The sequence below is a fragment of the Prionailurus bengalensis genome, chromosome A3, assembly GCF_016509475.1.
Source record: "Prionailurus bengalensis isolate Pbe53 chromosome A3, Fcat_Pben_1.1_paternal_pri, whole genome shotgun sequence".
Lineage (NCBI taxonomy): Eukaryota > Metazoa > Chordata > Mammalia > Carnivora > Felidae > Prionailurus > Prionailurus bengalensis.
Genome location: NC_057354.1, coordinates 122,501,821 through 122,523,507, shown reverse-complemented (window position 1 = coordinate 122,523,507; position 21,687 = coordinate 122,501,821).

The following is a 21,687-nucleotide window of genomic DNA, read 5'->3' as shown; positions in this document are numbered from 1 at the left end:
GTTTCAAAAAATACCTCAAGAGAGATTTATAGCCAGGAACAGTGACACTCAGATCTCCCCATCCCAACCCCCAGTGGAGCTCTCCCTGTGGGGATCCTCATCAGCGCTCTTTAGACAGAATCCAATTTACCATCCTTTCCACGGAAACACCTAGATCAGCTCCTGGGACAGAGCTAGCAAATGTTCAAGCGAACAAGGCCATGTTTCACTGGCAAAGAAAAGCACAAGTGCAGTGAAATTAAACATAGTGGGCTTCGAGAACAAGGGGATTCGTCCTTGAAGCTGCCTGTTCTCTGCCCAAAGAAACAGCCAGAGAATGGCTCTCTATCCAGAGGTCTGAAAGCCATCTAAAAGGAGAGTCCACATTCCAACCCAGGTCCTGACATTTAGACAGGGCTGGTTTAACAATTCATGGGAGTAGGCAGATCACTAATATTCACTTCATCTGCAAGCAAGAGATTATAAAACAGCCACTGCACTGATGAAGGTGAGGTCATACCTCTTCTCAACAAAGGCAAGAACAGGGCTGCCATTCCCCACCTTAGCTCCACCCTAAGGCCACTGTGGAGAGAAAGGCCGTGGCAGGGCTGTTGTGGGGTCATGGTCCAAGCTTCCATTAACCAGAGCCTGGCCTGACAACAGGCTCCTCCCCAGGCAGAGAGCCTTTGTGAAGACACTGACCTTCAAGGTCAACCATCATTCCACCCATCCATTATCCATCCATCTGTCTACCTACCAATCCATCCATCCAACCAACCATCCATCCATCCATCCATCTATCCATCCATCCCCAAAATGGTTGCTGAGGACTCTACCACATTCAAGGCTCTGTGGGGATGCAGATTATCTCTCAAAAACTGAGTACACAGCAGATGACAAAATAGCCTGCTGACCAGTGTGATATTGTGGAAACAGTCTGAACTTGAACCAGCTGCACCTGAGTCCTCATTTAATATGTGTTTCTTTGGTAGGTTATGAAACCTCTCAATGCCTCCAATGCCAAACCTGGAAAACAGTGGTAACAATGGTAGCAACTAAAAAGGTCCTTTATAAAGATTAAATAAGATAATGGAGTGATTCCTAAAGGGTAATTTGGCATACCATCAATAGTATAGGAAATAATTTCAGTTGGAACAGGGGCAAACTTTCATCTAAAGTAGATACATAGTGTATAAAAAATAACTAAACATACTACTCATAATATTACAAATATCACCACTAAAGATAAATCTAGAGTTTAAACTAACTTTATACAGAATAAGAAATGTACTTGCAACACATGTTACCAACAATAGGTTTGTGTTCAGCATAGATAAGGGATTTCTACAAATCAAAAATATTTAAAAACAGATAACAGACTTGAACAGGCATTCACAAAAGATGATATCCAAATGGCCAATATGAAAAGATGCCTAATACCATCAGTAATCAGGGAAATGCAAACTAAGATCACAATAAAGTATCACTGTACAATCCCAAGGATGGCTGAGTAATAGTAATGATAATACCAAGTGTTGGTAAGGATGTAGAGCAAGAAGAACTTGCATAGTTGGGGCTGTAAATTGGTGCAACCATTGGAGAGCCTATCTCACATTCCCTACTAATGTTGAACATACACATATCTTATAACCCAGCAATTACACTCCTAAATATATACTCAGCATAAGCATGCTTTAATAAATATGTACAAAAATTCTCATACTACCATTATTCATAATGGCTCAAAACTGGAAACAACACAAATGTCCATAAACAGCAGAATAAATGATGGTGCTATATTCATGCAGTGAAATCCTATACAGCAATGAAAGCACATGAACCACAGCTATATGTGACAATAGAGACATTCTCTCAAACATAATACTGAATTATAGAAATCAGACACACACACAGATATATACACCACGTGATCCCATATGGACAATGAGCAGACAGAGGCAAAGTAAAAAATAGAGTACGAGAATCAGAATAAGGTTACCCCTGGAGAAGAAGCAGGGGGGCATGAGAAGGGTTTCCAAAGTCCTCACTCTGTTCAGTTTCTTGATATTTTATACTAACTTATTTATTTATATATTTATGCTCTGTGCACCTTTCAGTATGTCTGTTATATTCATAATTTTTAAAAATCTTTACAACATCTTTAAGTATTAGGTAAATACATAGGTGTATGATAACAGCAAAACTGAAGGTAATCATGACTACATATTAGGAAATACAGAGTGCAAGAACTAACAAGAGACAGATCCTTTATGGTACATGTCACATAAATTGCCTCATGTAAGTGTCACAATAATCCTATGAGGCAGATAATACTATGAGCCCCCATTTTACAGATGGGGTTTAAAACACAGAGAAGTTAAGCTCCTTGCCTAAGGTCACTCAGCTAGTTAACACCAAAGCCAAGCAATCAAGCACTCAAGTTGTGCTCTGTGCTCTTGACCATGCGTTTCTACTGCCCTCATGCGAAAAGCTAGCATAATAAATCACAGGCACTTTTATTATAAATAATAGTCTTCCCTCTTGATACCCTGCATTCTGCTCAGGGAACTTGCCAGTCGTTCCTTATTCCTCTCCCAATTTATTTGGTGTTTTGGTTTTGACACTCCATTCCTTCCCTCATATTTTGTGTCCCTATTTCAAGAAGTCTAGTGAAACACTGCCTACTCGGAGGCTAGGGGATACCAAAAGCCCAACTGCACAGCTTTCGGAAACATAAAATAGCCAGACTGAAATCTATGATATGTTAACGGCCAGAGCATAAGGTAGGATTTGGCTTCACCTGATGATGGCTGTCTCAGGGAGACCACAAAGTGCTTTCCAGCATAAGGGGTGAGGTGTCGACGGGGCTCTCAGGCTTCCTCCATATCCTGCAGGAGCACAGGCGCTGATAGTGTCCAGATCGCAGGGAAAACCTCACTGTGAACAGTGGATATCTTCACCTCCCAGAAAGGAGCAAGAGAGGGATACTTGCAGATCCATTCAGGATGAAGCAGGGGGAAAATGGTTCATAAATGTGAACAGAAGAAGATGCTCCCAGGGTCCCAGGGCTTGAGGATTGAGGATGTTGCCTGAAATAGATGAGCTTCATCTGCTCCCAGGAAGCAGCGCCCTTGGGAGGTGCGGTCATCCACCAGGGAGACGACCTTCCCCTGAGCCCTCCCCCTCCACCCCCTGGAGCCTGCTGGAAAGCCTGGCTTGATTTGTCGCCTGAAGACCGCTATTATGGCTCTGGATATCTGCACAATCCTTTTGGTGCTAAATTTATTTGCAATCATTGCAGCAGCCTGTTTAATTATAACTAATGGGCGTAGTCATGCTAAGTGACATGCCATTGGAAATCCCCTTCCCCCAGCTGAGAACATTCACTGAAATGCAACAGAGATGCCGGGCAAGGAAGCAACTATATTTAAGGCGACCAAGCTCCTGCACGGAGGACCTGCCTTGGATGGAGAGATTTCGCCAAAGAAATGTTCCCCACCACCCCAGGACACCTGTGTAGACAGCTCCAGCCTTTCAGACTGTGGGGACGGGGTGTCCTATTTGTGAGCTGCCATTTCTGAAAGCTCGATGACAGGGGCAGAGCCCCCCTCTCCAGGCCTCCTGCAGAGGATGTGATTTAACATGCACATTATTAATGAGCTTCATCCTAAAGTTATTCTGGCTGCATGTGGAGCTTAGAGGACTTGGGAACACAACTTGGCAGGCGAGAGAGGCTTTAAAATGCAGCACTTCCCCAGCCTGGTTAAAAAAAAAAAAAAAACGTAATATCAAAGAGCAAATCAGAATTGGGGGGTGGAAGGAGGGCAGCAGCAAAAATGGGTTAGTAAGAGTAAAACGAGGAAAAGAAAACTTTAAAAGTGTTTTTTGTTTTTGTTTTTGTTATTTAAGAAATATGTATATATTCGACTCTATTCTGTTCTGCACTGTTCCTCCCAGCCTTTGGGCCACTCTCTTGCCAGGAAGGCCCTCCTGCTCTTATCTGTCTGGTCAACTCCTACAAGGCCCACAGGGCTATCCAAGCCATCTCCAAACCTCCTCTGATATCCCCAGATCCCAGAGCACTTTCCCTCCCAGATATTCTTTTCCAGTAGCCTTTTGGCATTTTATTCTTTTAATTATTCATCAAAACAGGTATGGATTCCTTGCTGTGAAGTAATTGTGGCAGACGTTAATCCCAGGTCTCAGATAAGGCAGCTTTCCCTGTGGGTATCTTGTCTTTTTCAAGAGGCTGAGTTCCTGAAAGTAAGAAGCACTGTGGGTTCATGGCCATGCTGCCCATAGCCTGGCACATGTTGGCCCCTCAGGGAATGCCTGCTGGATGCCCAAATTGGACTCAGCATGCTGGAGAATGTCCTCACTTGCTCTTTCCCATTGACCCTGACAGGATGTTGCCCATCTTTCCAAAAGGCAGGTGGGGGCAAAGGACTGGGTCCCTCAAGAAGAAGGTTCGTAGATGCTAATCCAGCTTTTGCTTGTGTAGGATAGAACCTCTCTGATGCGTTGAAGCCCCAAACATCATCCTACCCCCTTAGACCTCCTGTCTGGGGATGGGACATCCAAAGAAGAGAGAGAGTAATGGTGACAGAGGTGAGGGGGAGGAGATATTGATGGCTACAGATGTCTGGTTGCTTACCAAGAGGAATAGACATTCATTCAGTGAATAAGAAAGGACCACAAAAGACGTTGATAAACAGGGGTTTTGTGGGAGGATGGAGGGAGGGAGGCAGATGTAGAGACTTGGGCTCTGCCCTTCCCTTGGAAAGAAAAGACATGGAAGGTAGAACACTGGAAGGATAATTAGTTCCTAACCTGAGTTATCTCAAACAAAACCCAGGGAAGAGTTCTGAAGCCTGACTCATACTTGCTCCCGAAGGAGACTGGTCACATACTGTCATGTGCCAGCCCAGCTCCTCTGCTGCCCTCCACATGCAGGAGTTGTTTGGTTTTTTTGTTTTGTTTTGTTTTGGTTTGGTTTTAGAGTATGTTTCAACTAAGCCTCATCCCTGGGACTTCCCTGGTTATAGACACAAGAAGAAGATATCATGTCATTTGTAAAGACTCTCACAACCATGACTACAATGCTTCACTTACTAAAAGATTTCACATTAGAACCTATAAAATCAATATTCCCTGATCAAAATATCTTCTGGAGGTTTCCATGATGCATCGATTACTATTCAAGCTGCCATGAGAGGCAGAATGAATCAGCCATAATTTAGCCTGGGATTTAGGATGTTGATCCAGGCTTGCAAGGCACTCTAACAGCAGAGGCCTAGATCCTCTGAGTCAATCTGAGTTCCTGGGGCCCCTCCTGGCAGAAAAGTGTACCAGGATTTCCTTGAACTGAGTTAAGACAACACCACTGACAACTTCTTTACAAAGGAATTAAGTGAAACATCCAGATACACCCTAAATTTCTCACTATCTCAAGAGCCAGGCCAGGCTGTGGGATTCTGGATGGTGAAAAGTACTCTCCCTATAAGCTCTTACTGTACTCACTTCTCCACTTCAGGAGGGAGAGGACAGCTAGCCATGTCGTCCCTTTCACAAAATGTGACCAAAACAGCAGTTTTCTGGCCAAGGTAGCACTAACTGAGAGGCCTTGGACCTTGACCCTCACTCCCCCCTCCCCCCCCCCTCCCCCCCCCCCCCCCCCGCCACTTCAATCACTGCAGGGATCTTTGAGAGAAGCTCTCCTTCATTGGAAGATGGCCTGTTCCAAATCCCAAGAGGTAGTTACTTTCTCCAAGAGAAAACTTTGACAAACACATCATGGCATCATCAAGTTCATAGGAATGAGAGTTGACCCAGGGTACATCTGTTTTGAGTCAGGATCTCCTAGTTACATTTGACAAAACATCAACAACTCTAAACTTTTCCCTACCTAGGCTTAAGTCTAGACTGTTACATCCAGCAAAAAACACCATTCTCCCTTTCCCTTTATAACAATCTTAGTGTGTGCTCAGTACCACGCTGTGTGAGGGAGGGGCTTGGCATTCTATTCCACTCTGTCCCTGAATGGAGAGATATCACAAATGGCTCATCTTACAGCATGCAGGGATCTGTCAGTATGTCCTCTTCCTTCCCAGAAAAGTTGCTGTCAGGGTTAAATAACAGGTGATTACAAAGTGCCTTTCTCATTGAAATGAGAATTAATATTAATGCAATTATATGTTGATGGCTTTGGTTTTCTGCTGAAATGGACCAACATTTAACCACCAGCACTTAACAAAAAGAAAACTATCCTAACAATGACTTCAACAGTATGTGGAGAGACAGAAATGTGCAAAAGACTCTCCTGGGTATCATTTTTGCAAGACTATCCTAAGAATTAGAGTAGAGGGGGGAAAACCACCACTTTCCCAATTGAAAATATTTGCTCCCATAAAAGGGAAAAGTTGATTTATTTTTATGAAATACTATAGATACGCTTTTAAAGTCACTGAATTCCTCAGCTACCTCACCCCAAATCATTGCTTTATGGAGCTTTTAAGGCCTTCAAAATACAGCACTGCAGCTAAAATAGGGCCATTCCCCAAGCAACAGAATTGTAAACAGGATGTGAGAGAAAGAAAGGATTCTTTCAGAACCATGGAAAGGGGCTATTTCTTACAACCACCTGGTGTGATCCGAGGGCAGCTCAACAGCACAATCCTCCCTCCTCAAAAACACCTGTCCCCATCCCACACTATCTGAGCCCCACACTTAGCATTTTCCCTTTGAATCTCTGTCAAAACAAATGGGCCACTCAAACCATAGAAGTCTAGGGCTAGATGGGAACTCAGTGGTCATTCAGGTCAACCTACCCATGTCACAGCGGGGAAAATGTAGGTCCAGAGAATCAAACAGAAACATGCAACCAGTCATTGATAGAATTTGAACCCAATCCAAGGCTCACAGATGCCCAGCCTCGTGCCTTGTCCATTACTCAATGTGGCATGAACTGTGGCCTCCAAAAAAGTGATGTTGGAGTCCTAATATCCAATAGTACCTCAGAATGTGATCTTATTTGGAGATGGGGTCTTTCACAGGTAATCAAGTTAAAATGAGGTTACTGGGGTGGGACTCAATCCAATATGGCAGATGTCCTTATAAAGAGGAGAAATTTAAACATCAAAAGAGAAGCACACAAAGGGAAGACAATGTTAAGAGACAGGGAGAATACAGCAATCTGCAAGCTAAAGAGAAAGACCTTGAAGAGATCTTGCGCGCAGGCCTCAAGAGGAAGCAACCTGCCAAGACAATAAATTTGTATTGTTTATGCTTTCCCACTTGTGGTACTTTGTTATGGCAGCCTTAGCAAACTAATAAACCCAGTATCAATGGTCCAGAATAGAACATGCATCTATGTAAATGTTTATGTAGATGTTCTGGCTTTATTTCACATAGAGTTAAGATATCTATCAACCTTAACTACCTTAAAAATGAAAAGGCACAATTTCCCCAAAAGTATCTTTTACAAATGCTAGTCTCTAAAAGACACAACCCTGACCAAGACCAAGGGTCATTTAACAACGCTTTTAAGTAGACACCATTATTAACCCCATTTTAGGGGTAAAGACACTTAGACACAGAAAGTTGGCAAAAACTGCCCAGGAATAACCAATCAGGAAGTGGCACAGCTTATTTCAAACTTGACTCTTGGGTTCCAGGGCACAAATTCCTAAGTGGCACACTACACAAGAGGTAGCAAGCTTACCATCACTAGCAGTGTTCAAGCAGAAGCTGGAGAAGCACCAGTCCCTTCCCTCAAAGGAGAGAGGAGGTGATGTATTATCTAAAGCCCCGCCAGTCTTGATCTTCCCTGAGTTTACAAGCCTTTAATTATTGTTGGTTTGGGCAGTCAGAGGAAATTTCAAAGAAAAACTAAGATGAGAATGTGAGTCAGAGTTCATACAGACAGAAAGGAAACTAGTGATGGGGGTGGAAGACTTCAGGAGACTGGTGGAAATCAGGACAAATAGCAAGGAAGGTGTCAATGAGATTCAGGTTCTTAGGCTTTCCTAGTTAGAGATGCCCAAAGCTCCTGCCCCACTGATCTTTATGCTATGGGGTCATCTGGGCCTCCCAGCTGAGCCTGTGTACAGCCTGATTAAATAGAAGTGAACCTTTTCAACTTTACAAGTCACATGGTATTGAGGATGGATCTAGAGCCAAGGCTCTGAGCTCTTAATTTAGCATTTTTCCCCAGTCCTAAGTTAAACACATACACACACATACTGCTTTCCACCATGCTATGGGTTAACTTCTGCTCATGTCTGAGTGCACGCGTATCTTATATTATCCTTAGCATGAGTCACTGGCGCATGCAGTAGAAAGAGAGCAGGCCTCAGAACCCTCAGTGCCTGAGCAACTCCCGAATTTATGCAGTCAAGATCATAGCTGTTTGAAGGACGGTTTTCTGTCTCTGCCACAGTTCAGGCTGCAGACATGTATTTCTGATGCGATGGCTGCAGAACATAACACTCGCTCCTTTTCAAGCTAAGTTTTTATTTTCTCTGGCTTCAACAGGTTGCCTTGCAGAATTTTTACTCAGCACGTGACATTTTCTCAGCTTGCTTCAGAATAGGAAAGGGAGGACCCCCCCCCCAACAAAACCCCTAAAAGGTTTCTATAAGTCAATAGGAGAAAAAAGTTACTCAAAGTCCTGTGCTGGCTCCTTAGAAAGGCTCCCAAGGTGGGTCCTTCGCCGGGGCGGGGTGGGGGGGGAGGATCACCAACAGGCTGCTCAGCCTCAGATAGGAGAGCGGGGACATGAGAAACTCAAATCTCATATGCAACATGGATTGCCCAAGACCTAGGGGATTGGCTACCCAGGAAGGGAGGCTCAAGCTTCACATCCACCCCCCACAAAGAGCAGACCCTACTTGCTTCTTCCACTTTCTAGAAAATGCTCAATGCAAACCTTACATTTGTCAGCTTTCATCAGTTTCTGAGACACATCTGTTCGCTGCTGCCAAAGGAAGTGGGAATCTCTGAGAGGGAAAACAAGCAAAGCCACGTGTAGAGTATCTTGAGTATCTGGCATCGTTATAGAAGTGCTGTTGATGATTTGTAGATTCAGGCACTCACTGCACCTCTTACACTGGTGCCAGCAAAAGTCCAACTCTCCGATTACAAAAGGCTTCTCTTGAGCATGGGATCGGGGCTTTCCTTCTCTTCAGAGCTCAGAGCACTCTGTTAGCACTTACTAGAAAAAGCTCTTTTCATCACAGGCTTCTGGTATCCCTTTCACCCCATCACCACCACCTACCAAATGGTATTTGATTATTAATTGCCTTTTAATGATTCCATTGTGATTACATCTCTTATTGTAAGCTGACTCAAATCCTCTTTGGAAATAGCTGGTTATAAATAATAAACACCATCAAAAAGTGTTGAAGATGCAATGGGTGGAAGGACCCAGACAGAGGAAGAAGCCTTCCCGGGACTACACACAGCATTCTGGAGCAAGAAGAGCACTTCTAGTTCAATGCCTCACTTTTCAGATGAGAACACGGATGTCGAGAGAGGGAATGAGATGCCCAAGGACTCACTGCTGTTCGGCGGACGGATGGACTGAAACACCGTCACCTGCCGGCAACACGGTGCTCTTTCCCTCCCAGCCACTGACCAGGATGAGCTCTGACACGTGGGGCTCCAGCAACTCTCCGGACTGTCACAGCCACGTCTCCTGTGTCCAGCAAGACTGAGAGAGTTTCCTTTATTCCCTTTCATCCTATCTGCTCTTCCGGAAGCCCTTGTGTAGAGCACAGTGGAGTCTACTTCTGAGGGTTAATATTTTGGGAAGGGGAATGGCATCATCAGACATGGACGGAGAGGTGCCGGCCACAAACATGCTGTGTCCTCAGCATTTTCTACGAAAACATGCAAGATGTACTAACACATCAAGAGGACACCCTAATGCCCTGCAGCAATGTGCAAAATACACTGTTTGCCCCCCAAATCCAAATATCGCATGTCAAGTTTCTTTCCTCCCACTCTGCAAGCAACACTTTGGGAAAAAAGCACAGATTTTTCCTGAGAATTTGTTGTTCTGCTTGTTCTGCACTTGAAGTGACAATTCGTTGAATGAAGAGTCTGTGGCTGCTGTGAAAATAGGGAGACGGAGAGACTGTGCACTTGATGGCAAGGAATAAGGGCTAGTGAACCCTCAATGGACCGTGGCGTGTCCCTGCCTGATACTCTTTAAAATTATGCACTCCCCCACACCTTATGCACCCTGAACTTGTCACAAGATCAAGTTCAGACACCTTACCTAGTCCACAAGGTCCTCCCTGGTCCTCCCCTCCCTACCTCTCTAGCCAGTGCTGGTCACTCTCTACCCTTCACCTCACATTCCAGAAACACTCCGCTTCTTGTAGCTTCCCAAACACAGCCTGTTCTTGTTCCTGGACCTCTGCTCATGCAGCCCCTTCTGCTGTTCCTCCATCCTTCCAACTTTTCCCTTCTCCCCACACTGGGCGCTGGTGGGGTCTCTCTTACCTATGTGTCTTGACTCTTCTCTTTTTGTAGTATAATATCATTCTAATGACTATAAAGATCCATTGCACTCTAGAACTCTTCATTTTCTCTTCAAAGTTCAAGGGTCCCAGAAAGTGTCCAAAGGATTGACTTTTCCATGTAGGTCATTAACTCTGGGGTCAACTCATGGCACTCTGGCCTTCAGTACCATGCCCTGTGTGGTCCAAGGGGTGCTCCCCATGGGGGAAGCCATTTAAATCCTGATTAGCCTCAGGGGCTTCAGCCTCTGTTCCTCTTTTTCCACAACTGCAATAGCCAAAACAGTGCCTTTATTTCTCTGTTTCTTGGGAAACGTTCCATGACCATCAGGATATTTCTCACCCCTTCCCACCAACAACTATGGCACCTCATAGAGCCCCAAGAAGTCAGCTGATCATGGAAAAAATAGGGTACGGATAAAAGGCAGGACTCAGGAGACCCAAGATATTGTCTAAGTGTTGCAGATGAGTAAACATAACTGGGCAGGACATGACCCAGACATTTCCATGGACTGAGTCAAAGCCCAAGAGTCACACTTGGTTAATATTATGCTTACATGCATCATCTGAGAAGTATTTATTTTAAAATTCTTTGGCATAACTCTTCATACAGCTATACAGTCACAGGCTGCAGGGGCTTGTGCAAGATCATCAATCCACCCATCTTTTTCAGATGGGATGACCAAGGCCAAGAGGGGAATATTACGGAACTGAAGTTTCTTTACAAGGGCCAAACCTTCTGTTCCCCAGCCTCACCCACAGCCCCTTCATCCAGGATCTTGGCCTCCATTGACAGGCCCTACATTACACACAGGGAAAGAACCTCTGCTCCTGTCATGAGTTCTGAGAGCAGCTGCACATCTCCCAGCTGGGGCTGTTGTAGCGAATGCAATTAGCAGGGCCGCCTGACAACAGCAATAGCAAAATCTTCTCCCTCTCTCCCCAAGTGACTGAGTGACCAGACACAGGTGTTATATTGTCTGAAGGTCCTCATCCCCACTCTCTCTTTACCTTCTGGCCCATCTCTGGAGGCAAGACAAAATAAGAGGGTTCCCGGGATCTTCCCTCCACCATCGCCTGGAGGAACCTGTCTTATAAATAGAATCTTCTTTGGGATTAAAAATACATCAGGTATGGCAGTTCAGAAACTTTCAGGGCTCATACAAGTTCCAGCTTTGCTTCCCTTCATGTGTATTATCTTCCAACCTTCTGTTCTCGAGCCTCACTATGACTTCCCAGGGACCCGGAATTTTTGTTTTATCAAGACTTTATTTTTTAGGGTAGTTTTGGGTTCAGAGAAAAATTGAGAAGAGGGTACATAGCTCTCCCATATACCTCTGCCTGCACACATGCACAGCCTCCCCCATCATTAACATTCCCTACCAGAGTGGTGCATTTTTTACCATCGATGACCCGACACTGACACAACATCACCCAAAGTCTGTAGTTTAATTAGGGTTCACTCTTAGAATTGTATATTCTATGGGTTTGGACAAATGTGTAATGACATGTGTCTACCCTTTTGGTATCATACAAAGTATTTTCACTGCCCTGCGCTCCACCTATTCATTCCTCTCCCTGTTCAGAATGTCACATAATTGGGAGTCATGTGGGATGTAGCCATTTGAGATTGGTTTCCTTCACTTAGTAATATGCATTTAATATTCCTCCACATCCCTCCATGGCTTGATAGCTTATTCATTTTTAGTGCTGAATAATATTCCATTGTCTGGATGTTCCACAATTTATCCACTCACCTACTGAAGGACATTGTGGTTGCTTCCAAGTGTTGGCAATTATGAACAAAGCTGCTATGAACATCTCTGTACAGTTTTTTGCGGGACACAAGTTCTCAGCTCCTTTGGGTAAATACCAAGGAGCATCATCACTGGATCCTCTGGTAAGAGTATGTTTAGTTTTGTAAGAAACCCATAAAACATCTTCCAAAGTGACTGTACCATTTTGCTTTCCTACCCAGCAATGAATGAGAGTTCCTATTGTTCTCTATCCTCATCAGCGTTTGATGTTGTCAGTGTTCTGGATTTCGGTCATTCTAATAGACGTGTAGTGGTATCTCATTGTTGTTTTAATTTGCATTTCCCTGATGATATAGGACAAATTTCTTCCCTTCTTGACCTGACATCTTAGTAGTGAAGCGTCTGTTAAAGGCTTTAGTCCATTTTTTAATTGTGTTATTGGATTTCTTGTTGTTGATTTTTTTTTTAATTTTTTTTTCAACGTTTATTTATTTTTGGGACAGAGAGAGACAGAGCATGAACGGGGGAGGGGCAGAGAGAGAGGGAGACACAGAATCGGAAACAGGTTCCAGGCTCTGAGCCATCAGCCCAGAGCCCGATGCGGGGCTCGAACTAACGGACCACGAGATCGTGACCTGGCTGAAGTCGGACACTTAACCGACTGCGCCACCCAGGCGCCCCTTGTTGTTGAATTTTAAGTGTTCTTTGTATGTTCTGGATAACAGTCATTTATCAAGTGTGTCTTTTGTGACCTAGAACTTTTGATTCAATAATTCAGAGACAACAGAAACATATAGGACCTCTGGGATAGACCAGAGCTATAGGGCTCAGATTTGTTATCCCTAAAGAGATAGGTCTGAACTAACCCAGGGAGGACTCTGAATGAGAAGTATGATGACTGGCTCTGTTCTTCTTGAGAAAAGGCAGTCCGTTATAGAAGTCCACATCACTACAACTTTAAGAGTCAGACACATGCAGTCTCCAGATAGTCACAGAGCACTCACTATGTTCAAGGTACTAAATCTAATGGCATTTGGCCAGAAGTAGCCATGGGCACAGCCATCATTGGTAAGAGCAGCAGTAATATCTAACATCTCTGAGTCCCTGTGCTTTGAGTGAAATATTTCATTTTATCCTCAAAATAATCATATGAGGCAACATTATTATGATAGGCAGACTCATGGCCTCCAAAAATGTCTACAATCTATTGTCCAGAATGTTACCTTTCATGGCAAAAGGGGCTTTGAAAATGTGATTAAGTTAAGGGTGGGGGGATGATCTGAGTGAGGTAATGTGATCACAAAGATCCTTAGAAGAGGGAAGTGAGAACATCAGAGTCAGAAAAGGAGATGTGGTGACAGAAGCAGAGGTCAGAATCATACAGCTGCTGGCTTGAAGATGGAAGGGGACTATAAGCCAAGGAATGCAGGTACCCTCTAGAAGCTGGAGGAGGTAAGGAAATACACTCCCCTAGAGTCTCCAGAGGGAGCATAGCCCTGCCACACTAGATTTTCCCCCCGTGAGACCCATTTCAGACTTCTGACCTCCAGACCTGTAAGATGATAAATGTGTGCTATTTTTAGCCACGAAGTAAGTGATATTACAACAGCAATAGGAAACTAATGCAACTATCATTATTCCCATTTTACAGATGAAGAAACTAAGATGCAGAAAGGTGAACCAACTTGCTCTAAATTGAACACCTGGCAACTGACACTTCCAGGACTTGAACCCAGGCAGGTGGATTCCAGAGCCAGGGTTTTTAGTGATTAAACTCTAATGCTAATTACTAATTGACTCCATGAATTAACAAATGAATAAATAATAAAGATTTGCCCTTGAGGTCGTAGAGCTTAGAATTAAAAGATAATACAGAAACAATGACAGAGAACCCAGAAGGCATTATGGTAAAAAAAAAAAAAAAACCACCATAATTTCCTTTGCAGAAAGGTTCCCATGAAATAAAACAATCGAGGTTTCTTGTTGCGAATGCAAGTGGTATAGCTGCGGTAGAAAATTCAGTGGCTCCTCAAAAATCCAAACATAGAGGGGGGCGCCTCAGTGGCTCAGTCAGTTAAGTGTCCAACTTCGGCTCAGGTCATGATCTCACAGTTCGCTCAGGTCATGATCTCACAGTTCGTGAGTTCGAGCCCTGCATCGGGCTCTGTGCTGACAGCTCAGAGCCAGGAGCCTGCCTCAGATTCTGTGTCTCCCTCTCTCTCTCTCTGCCCCTCCCCCATTCATGTTCTGTCTCTCAAAACTAAATAAAATGTTTTAAGAAATGTTTTTAATCAAAACATAGAAATCCATATGGCCCAGAAACTCCACTCCTAGGTATATACCTACAAGAATTGAAAAAAAAAAAAAGTTTAATGGAACAAGTATTTGTATAGAAGTGCTCACAGCAGCACTGTTAGCAACAGTCAAAAGGTGTAAACAACCCAACTGCCCATCAACAGGTAAACAAACAAATTATAGTCTATACATCTGATGGAATATTATCCAGCCATAGAAATGAATAAAGTACCAATACATGCCACACCATTGATGAACCTGGAAACCATCACGCTGACTGAAACAAGCCATGTACACAATGTCCTATGTCATATGATTCTATTTCTATAAAACAGCCAGAATAGGTAAATCCGTAGACAGAAAGCAGTTGTGAGGTTTGCCAGGCTAGGGTGGGGTAGGGGAGGTAGGAGAGAGTAACCACTTAATGGAGAAAGGGCTTCACTCTGGGGCGATAAGGATGTTTTGGAACTTAATAGAAGTGGCGGTTGCATAATACTGTGAATGTGCTAAATGATACTAAATTTTTCACTCGAAAATGATTATTTTTATATTATGTGACTTTTACCTTAATAATAAAATAAAGTAAAATAAAACAAAATAACATAACATAACATAACATAACATAAAATAAAATAAAAAGGAACACTGCAAAAAAATTCTCAAACAGGGTTTTCTAGAAGATATGTAACTTTGCCTGAGCCTTGAATGATGGCTGAGATTAGGCAGGCTAGGAGGAGACGGGATAGTGAGCTAAAAAGGTAAATAATTCCCCTTTAATTGCACACAATAGACATTCTCACGTGTCTGCAAGTTCCTGCCTGTCTTCCCCAGGCTCACCTTAGATAACCCCCGCCAAAGACTCCACCCAGAACCCAGAATTCTGGAGGAATTACCAAGCGCACCCCACACATTTGCAAATGGTTTTATATAAATTGTGAGAAAAAGAATACTTACTGAAGAGCAATGTGCTAATATCAGAGAAACTGTAGCAACTTCCAAATGACTCAGAAAGCCACACGGCACCCCATATTTGTCCAGGATTTGTGGTCTGGAGTCCTGGGTGCCTGTGTATCATGTAGCCTGCCCTGAGTTCCTGGAGGGACCCTCAGCTCTGTCATGCAGCCCACCCACCATGACCTGCTTGGCCCTTCTCTCTGACACATGCCCCCACCCTAATCTGTCCAGAGAACAGGTCAGAGGTTCCAGCAAAGCAGCGGAAATCTAGGGAGGGCTGTCCCCTACGAGAATATGAAGAAGCCTTGCTTTTCTCGGTCATCAGTCACACAGCCTCGGGAGCAAGGAAAATGCCAGAGACCTCTCTGAAGGCAGATGCCTTGGGACCCGGTACTGGACTGCATCCATCTTTCTTCAGGGAGCAAAAGCAGTTAAAGGCTCCAAGGGGGAGTGAGGCTTGCTTTCACCGGCAGCCCCTCTAGGGAAGGATCTGAGGGGCAGCTTTGAGGAACTCTAGGAACAACCCACACCTACACCAACTTTTCTGACTCTGAGCTCCAAGTCACTTCTGTGGGAGATTCCTGACACTGTCTTCCGTCACACCAGGGTCTTCTGGCTCCTTCCCACAAGCCCGAGCCATCAGTCACAGCGGGACGGGAGGCGGGGTGGTGAGGAGTAATGAGATACATTCTGTTCTGTTTACAAATTGCTTTCAGCCCTGTGGAGAGAGGTACTTCTAAATGTGAAGTGTTGTCGGTACGCGAGGAGGGATGTATGTGACTGATAGCTTTGCCTGAAACCTACCAAGGCTGTGGGCAAAGCCACTGCCCCTGCCCCAGTCCCTGGTTCCTCATGCAAAAACAGGGATGCCGGCAACACAGTTGGCCTCTTCTCCAGGGAAATGTGTCATCCCTTGGGAGCCCAGAGATCTCTCCTCTAAACTCCTTCAGCCCTCCCTATCTGTACACTCATGGGGTCTGGTACATCACAGACAGCCTCATTATCTATTTATAGGTGTGCCTTTCATCCAGTACCAGCCTGTCAATTCATCCGGGGGTAGAGTTTGTCTTCTTCATCCCGAACTCTCATTGAACACATCATGGTGACTGTGTGTGTGCTTTCTGGATGACCAAATGGTGGGTGCTTCTATTCTTGTCCCTGTGCCACCCATACTTCAGGCCTTTATGACCTCAACATATGCAGACTTGTATTAAAATTGGTAACATTTATCACATGCCTACTGTGTGTTAAGCATGGTGCTATGTACTTTATATACCCTTTTTCCAAACTTTACAACTACCCTACAAAGGAAGTACTTTATTCTCAGGGGACAGTTAGGGACCAGGCTATCACTACATCCTCAGATCTCTCTCTCTCCAAGCCAAGCCAAGCCAACTAGTTTCTACTCTTACTAACGTACTGCTCTACCACAACTGCCTTTTCTGATGTTGCCTACGACCTCCATGTTGCCATGTTGGCTGCTCTTTGGAGGCCATCTTACTGGACCCCAGCAGCATCTGACTAGGTTGACCACCCCTCCCACCTCAGAACACTCTACTCTTAGCTTTCTGGACAGCACACTCCTGGCTTTCCACACATTTATGGACACCTCTGGCTACTCTGTCCCAGGCTCCACAGGGATTTAGGGGAAAGATTCTGGAGCCAGATTGCTGAGCTTCTCCTCCTACTAACTGTGATCCTGAGCAAAATATTTCAGTTTACTTCATAGGGTTGCCATGAAAATACAGGAATCAATACATGCAGCACATTTAGAACAATGCCTAGCACACAACAAACTCTCAATAAATGCAAGCTCCTTGTATTATCACTATGATAATCCACTATCACACCATCTCTAAGTTCTGAAGTTCCACAGAGCTGTTCCGGGCCTTTTTCACATCTCACTCTTGCCTAAGGCAGCCTCATTCATCTCCATGATTTTCAATGTCATCTATATGTTGGCATCTCCAAATTCATATCTCCAACCCAGATCTCATTTAAGCTCCAGACTCATTTATCCAATCGCCTACTTGACACATCCATTTGGACGTCTCCCAGGCATCTCAATTGACATGTCTGAAACCGAGCACTCCCTTCCACTTGCTCCTTCTCAGTCTTCCTTGTCACAGACAATGGCACCATCATCTGCTGGTGACTTCAGTGAGAAACCGTGGGATCATCCTTGACACCCTTCTTTCTCTCACCTCCCACATCGAATTCATTACCACAAGCTTCCAATTTCACCTCCAAAATACAGCTTAGCTCCACTCCCTTTACCATGTTCCCATTACTGTCACCCTATTCCAAGTGGCCGGTCTCCCTGTTCCATCTCCACCATCCCCACAATCCTTTTCTCACACACACCGATGAAGAGGCTGGTGGAGATGGTGGTGCTGCTGTTTTAATGTTTTAATGTTGTTTTCACATCAGTCAAATCATGAAGTGACTCTCTGCTGAAAACTCTCCAATGGCTTCCCATTTTCCGTGAGAGAAAATCAAATGCCTCAAGGCGGCCCTCAAGGCTCTTCAATCACTGGTCCCCCAGACCCCTCCAGCCCCATCTTGCCACTCTCCTGTTCCTGACCCTGTTCCTGCAACACTCAGGGCTGCCTTCCTATCTCAGGGCTTCACAGAAGGCTGCTCCTTCTACAGCCTAGTATCTTAACCCTTTCTGTGCTCTGAACTGCTCTGGCAGAATGGTGAAGTCACTGGAGCCCTGCTCAGAATGCTTTTTAATACATAAAATAAAATGCATAGGATTGCAAAGGGAACCAATTATATCACAATACTACTGTGAAAGTACATTTGTGACATACCACAGTGGTGAGGGATTCTGACAACGGGGGAAGGTGTGTGTATGAGGGGAACAGGAGGCACGGGAAATCGCTGTAGCCTCTGCTCAATTTGTGTGAACCTAAAGCTTCTCTAAAAAAACAGTCTATTAAAAAATCACACTTGTGACGTAGCAATAACATGTGTGCTTCTTCATCAAGGTATTAACAAACAAGAGCCAGCGATGGGTCTAGTATACCGTAATTTCAACATGAAAACAGCTGCCATTTCTCCTGGTGACAAAGTCACACACAGCCACCGTGAACACTAGTGTGAAAGAAGGTCAGCTCCCCCTCCAGGTGACAGCCTTGTCCAAATCAAACTCTTTTCCCCATCCCGTCACTAACTACTGCTCACCCTTCAACTCCAGAACACCCATCTTCAACCCCCTCAAACTGAGGACCTTTCTTTCCTGCTATCCTCATTCATTACATCCCATTTTATACCTCAAATTTTATCTCAAATTATAATTACACATGTTTGTTTGCATGTTTACTCTCTGTCACTAGATCCAAAGTTCCACAAAGGCTGGAATGATGCTTCATCTGTCCTGCGATTGACACAGAAAGGGTTATGATTGAGTGAGTGGATGAATGGATTGCCCAAAACTGGTAGGCCACGGAGCACAGCTGTAAGAAGCCCATCGAACTCCAGAGGTGGTGTTTTTTGCCTGTGTCACACCAAACACAACATGTTAGGGGATGATTTCTGCTTCATACACATGTCCCTTCTTTTACCGTCTTCCACTGATCTCTCTGCTCCACACAAGTTATTTATGTAACTTTAGGAAGCTGGCCTTCAGAGAAGTTACATTTACCAAAAATGTTTATATCTCCAAATGGTAGCTTTTGCTGAAGAGGCAGTGAAACGTTAGGTTCACATTTCCAAACTATTTTTGTGAAAATTTAAATGGTTGCAGATCCATTCAGGGCCGAAGAAATAGATGAACTATGATGATGATGATAATAAACATTTACTGAGTGCTCTTCACACTTTTTTATATATTAGCTCATTTAATTTTTACTGCATCCCTACTTAGTCTGGAAGAGTGAGGCATAAAAAGATGATAAACCCATGCAGAGAGCTATATTCTTTTCCCCTCTTCACCATCACATAGATCTACTTTAAATTTTTCTCTACCCACCCAAGAGCCTAGGATTTGCTAACAGAGATTCCTAATGCAAATCAGTTCTCAAAGAGGTGACACCTTAACCCATTCACTGCAACTAGTACACTTCCCAGGTTTTGTCTATCACCCAAACAGCTAGTTGTTCCACCTTGGGAATCAAAAAACAATGATAAATGCTCAAAGTTCAAAATTCAAAACCCCGCTTGGGGGACAAGGGTAATCACAATCGGAAGCCCACAGTAACAGACATGGGAGTGGAGGGGCAAGTGGGGAAAAGATGTGTAGGAGACCAGAAGATGCTCCCCAAAATATACTGCTCTGGCATGAGAATTATTTTGAGCTGAAAGCAATGAGAAAAAGCAGACACAAGATGAGCTCTCTTCAGTCCCCCTGCTCCTGAACATAGATCATAACTTTCCCCTGTGAAGGAGCCCCCCACCCTACTCCAATCCACTTCCTATACCAGGAAGGGAATAACAACCTTATCACCAGAGCTGATATAGCACCACAAAAGCGTCTGTACAAACGACACTTACTAACTCATCCTCATCCACTAGTTTCCCACATTTGCCTTCCTCCAATTAGCCTCAGAAGCTCAAAGTCCCTTTCCTTTGTCTTCTCACTTTTCTTTAAATTAGTCCTTTTTTTCCCCAAATGGTCTAAAAGCCTCCAACCCTAGCCATTTCTTTGGGGGTTTCTCTTCTTTCAGTGAAGATCCCTGTGCCACATAAAACTTTTAACATCAAATAAATTCATATGCCTTTACTCCTGCTAACATGCCTGTTATCAGGTTTTTTGCTTGTTTGTGTTTTTTGTTGTTGTTGCTTGTTGTTGTTTGTTTGTTTCTCAGTCCCAGCCGAAGAATATAGGAAGGTTAAAGAAAAATTTTCCTCCCCTACAGATGATAGATTGAGGGTATCATATTCCAGCTCAGAAAACTCAGGCCTTAAAAACATTTGTTGGTTGTGTTACATTTAAGACTGGGTTAAAATTGGAGTTTGAATCTACAGTGGTGAGATTAACTACAGTTAATCTGGGTCAAGAGGAGAGGATTAGGAGTAGGCTATAGGTTAGGGTAAGAACCTTGTTTTGAATGAAGCTTACTGTCTAGGTTTCAGTAGGGCTGGGATTCCACTTAGAACTTAGGGTTACTTTACATATTGGAAGCTAAGAGTTCAAGTTAAGAGTTTAGAGTTACTGTCAGAGTCTAGGTCAGCAACACGAAGACAGTATGGACACTGAATCAAAAGTAGTATTTAGGTCTGAATTCAGATCTTAGGGAGTGTTACTGTTTAAAGTGATGACAAAATCCTGTGGTCAGCCTGTGTTTGGGGTAGAGATATGAGACAGGTTTATAAATGTCAGCAAGGTGCAGATGAGTGTAGGATTGCCTTTGGTGGAGACAGATCCACAAACTCAAAAGGTGGACACAACTACCCAGAGCAGCCCCCCACGGCCTGGGGTCCCTGGTGTTCCTTACAGTCACGCATAGGGAGCATTCCAGGGTTCGTACTTCTCCCCATCTTGGGTCACCCTTCCCCCTGGCTTGCTTATATTCCCTACCTTCAAACCCTGGCTAAACTAGCCTGTCAGGCTTTAGTAGGTAAAGGAAGCCTTGGCTATTCCATTGATAAAGATAAGAAATCATTCTGATTTCTTCAAACCTGGAGCAGGGAACATGTCCAGGCCTGGACAGAATCTGTGTGAGTTCGCTGCTCTGTGCCCCATGACACCCCTACACTGTAGCCCCAATCCCAAATAGCCCTGATTGTCCCTCATCCAAGGTCTTTTTCCCAGGTAGCTGGATTTGGAGCCAACTCAGCCTCTAGGGAATTTCCAGGAAAGTGAGTGGTGAGCACTGAGTCCCCAAAATAAAAGGAGCAAAGAGCAATGGAGACTAATGGAAAATGTTCAGGGCAGCACTGGCCTCATGCAGATACCATAACTCTCTCCACACCGGTGGTGGTGAGTGTTGTCCAAAGGAGAGGCCAGGAAACTTGTAAGTAAAATCAAACTGCAGAGTTTGATTATAATGATTTATCTGTTGGGAAATACCAGGGATTAATTTCAGTCATCAGTGTAGGAACAGCAAAGAAAAATGTCCCTTCCCACATTAGGAAGGGACACACAGCACAGCTCAGCTACACAACAAAGCCAAGACCACAGGGATCCTTGGCCTCTGTTAGGAGTCCTCAAGCTGGCAGAGGGTCTTCTCCAC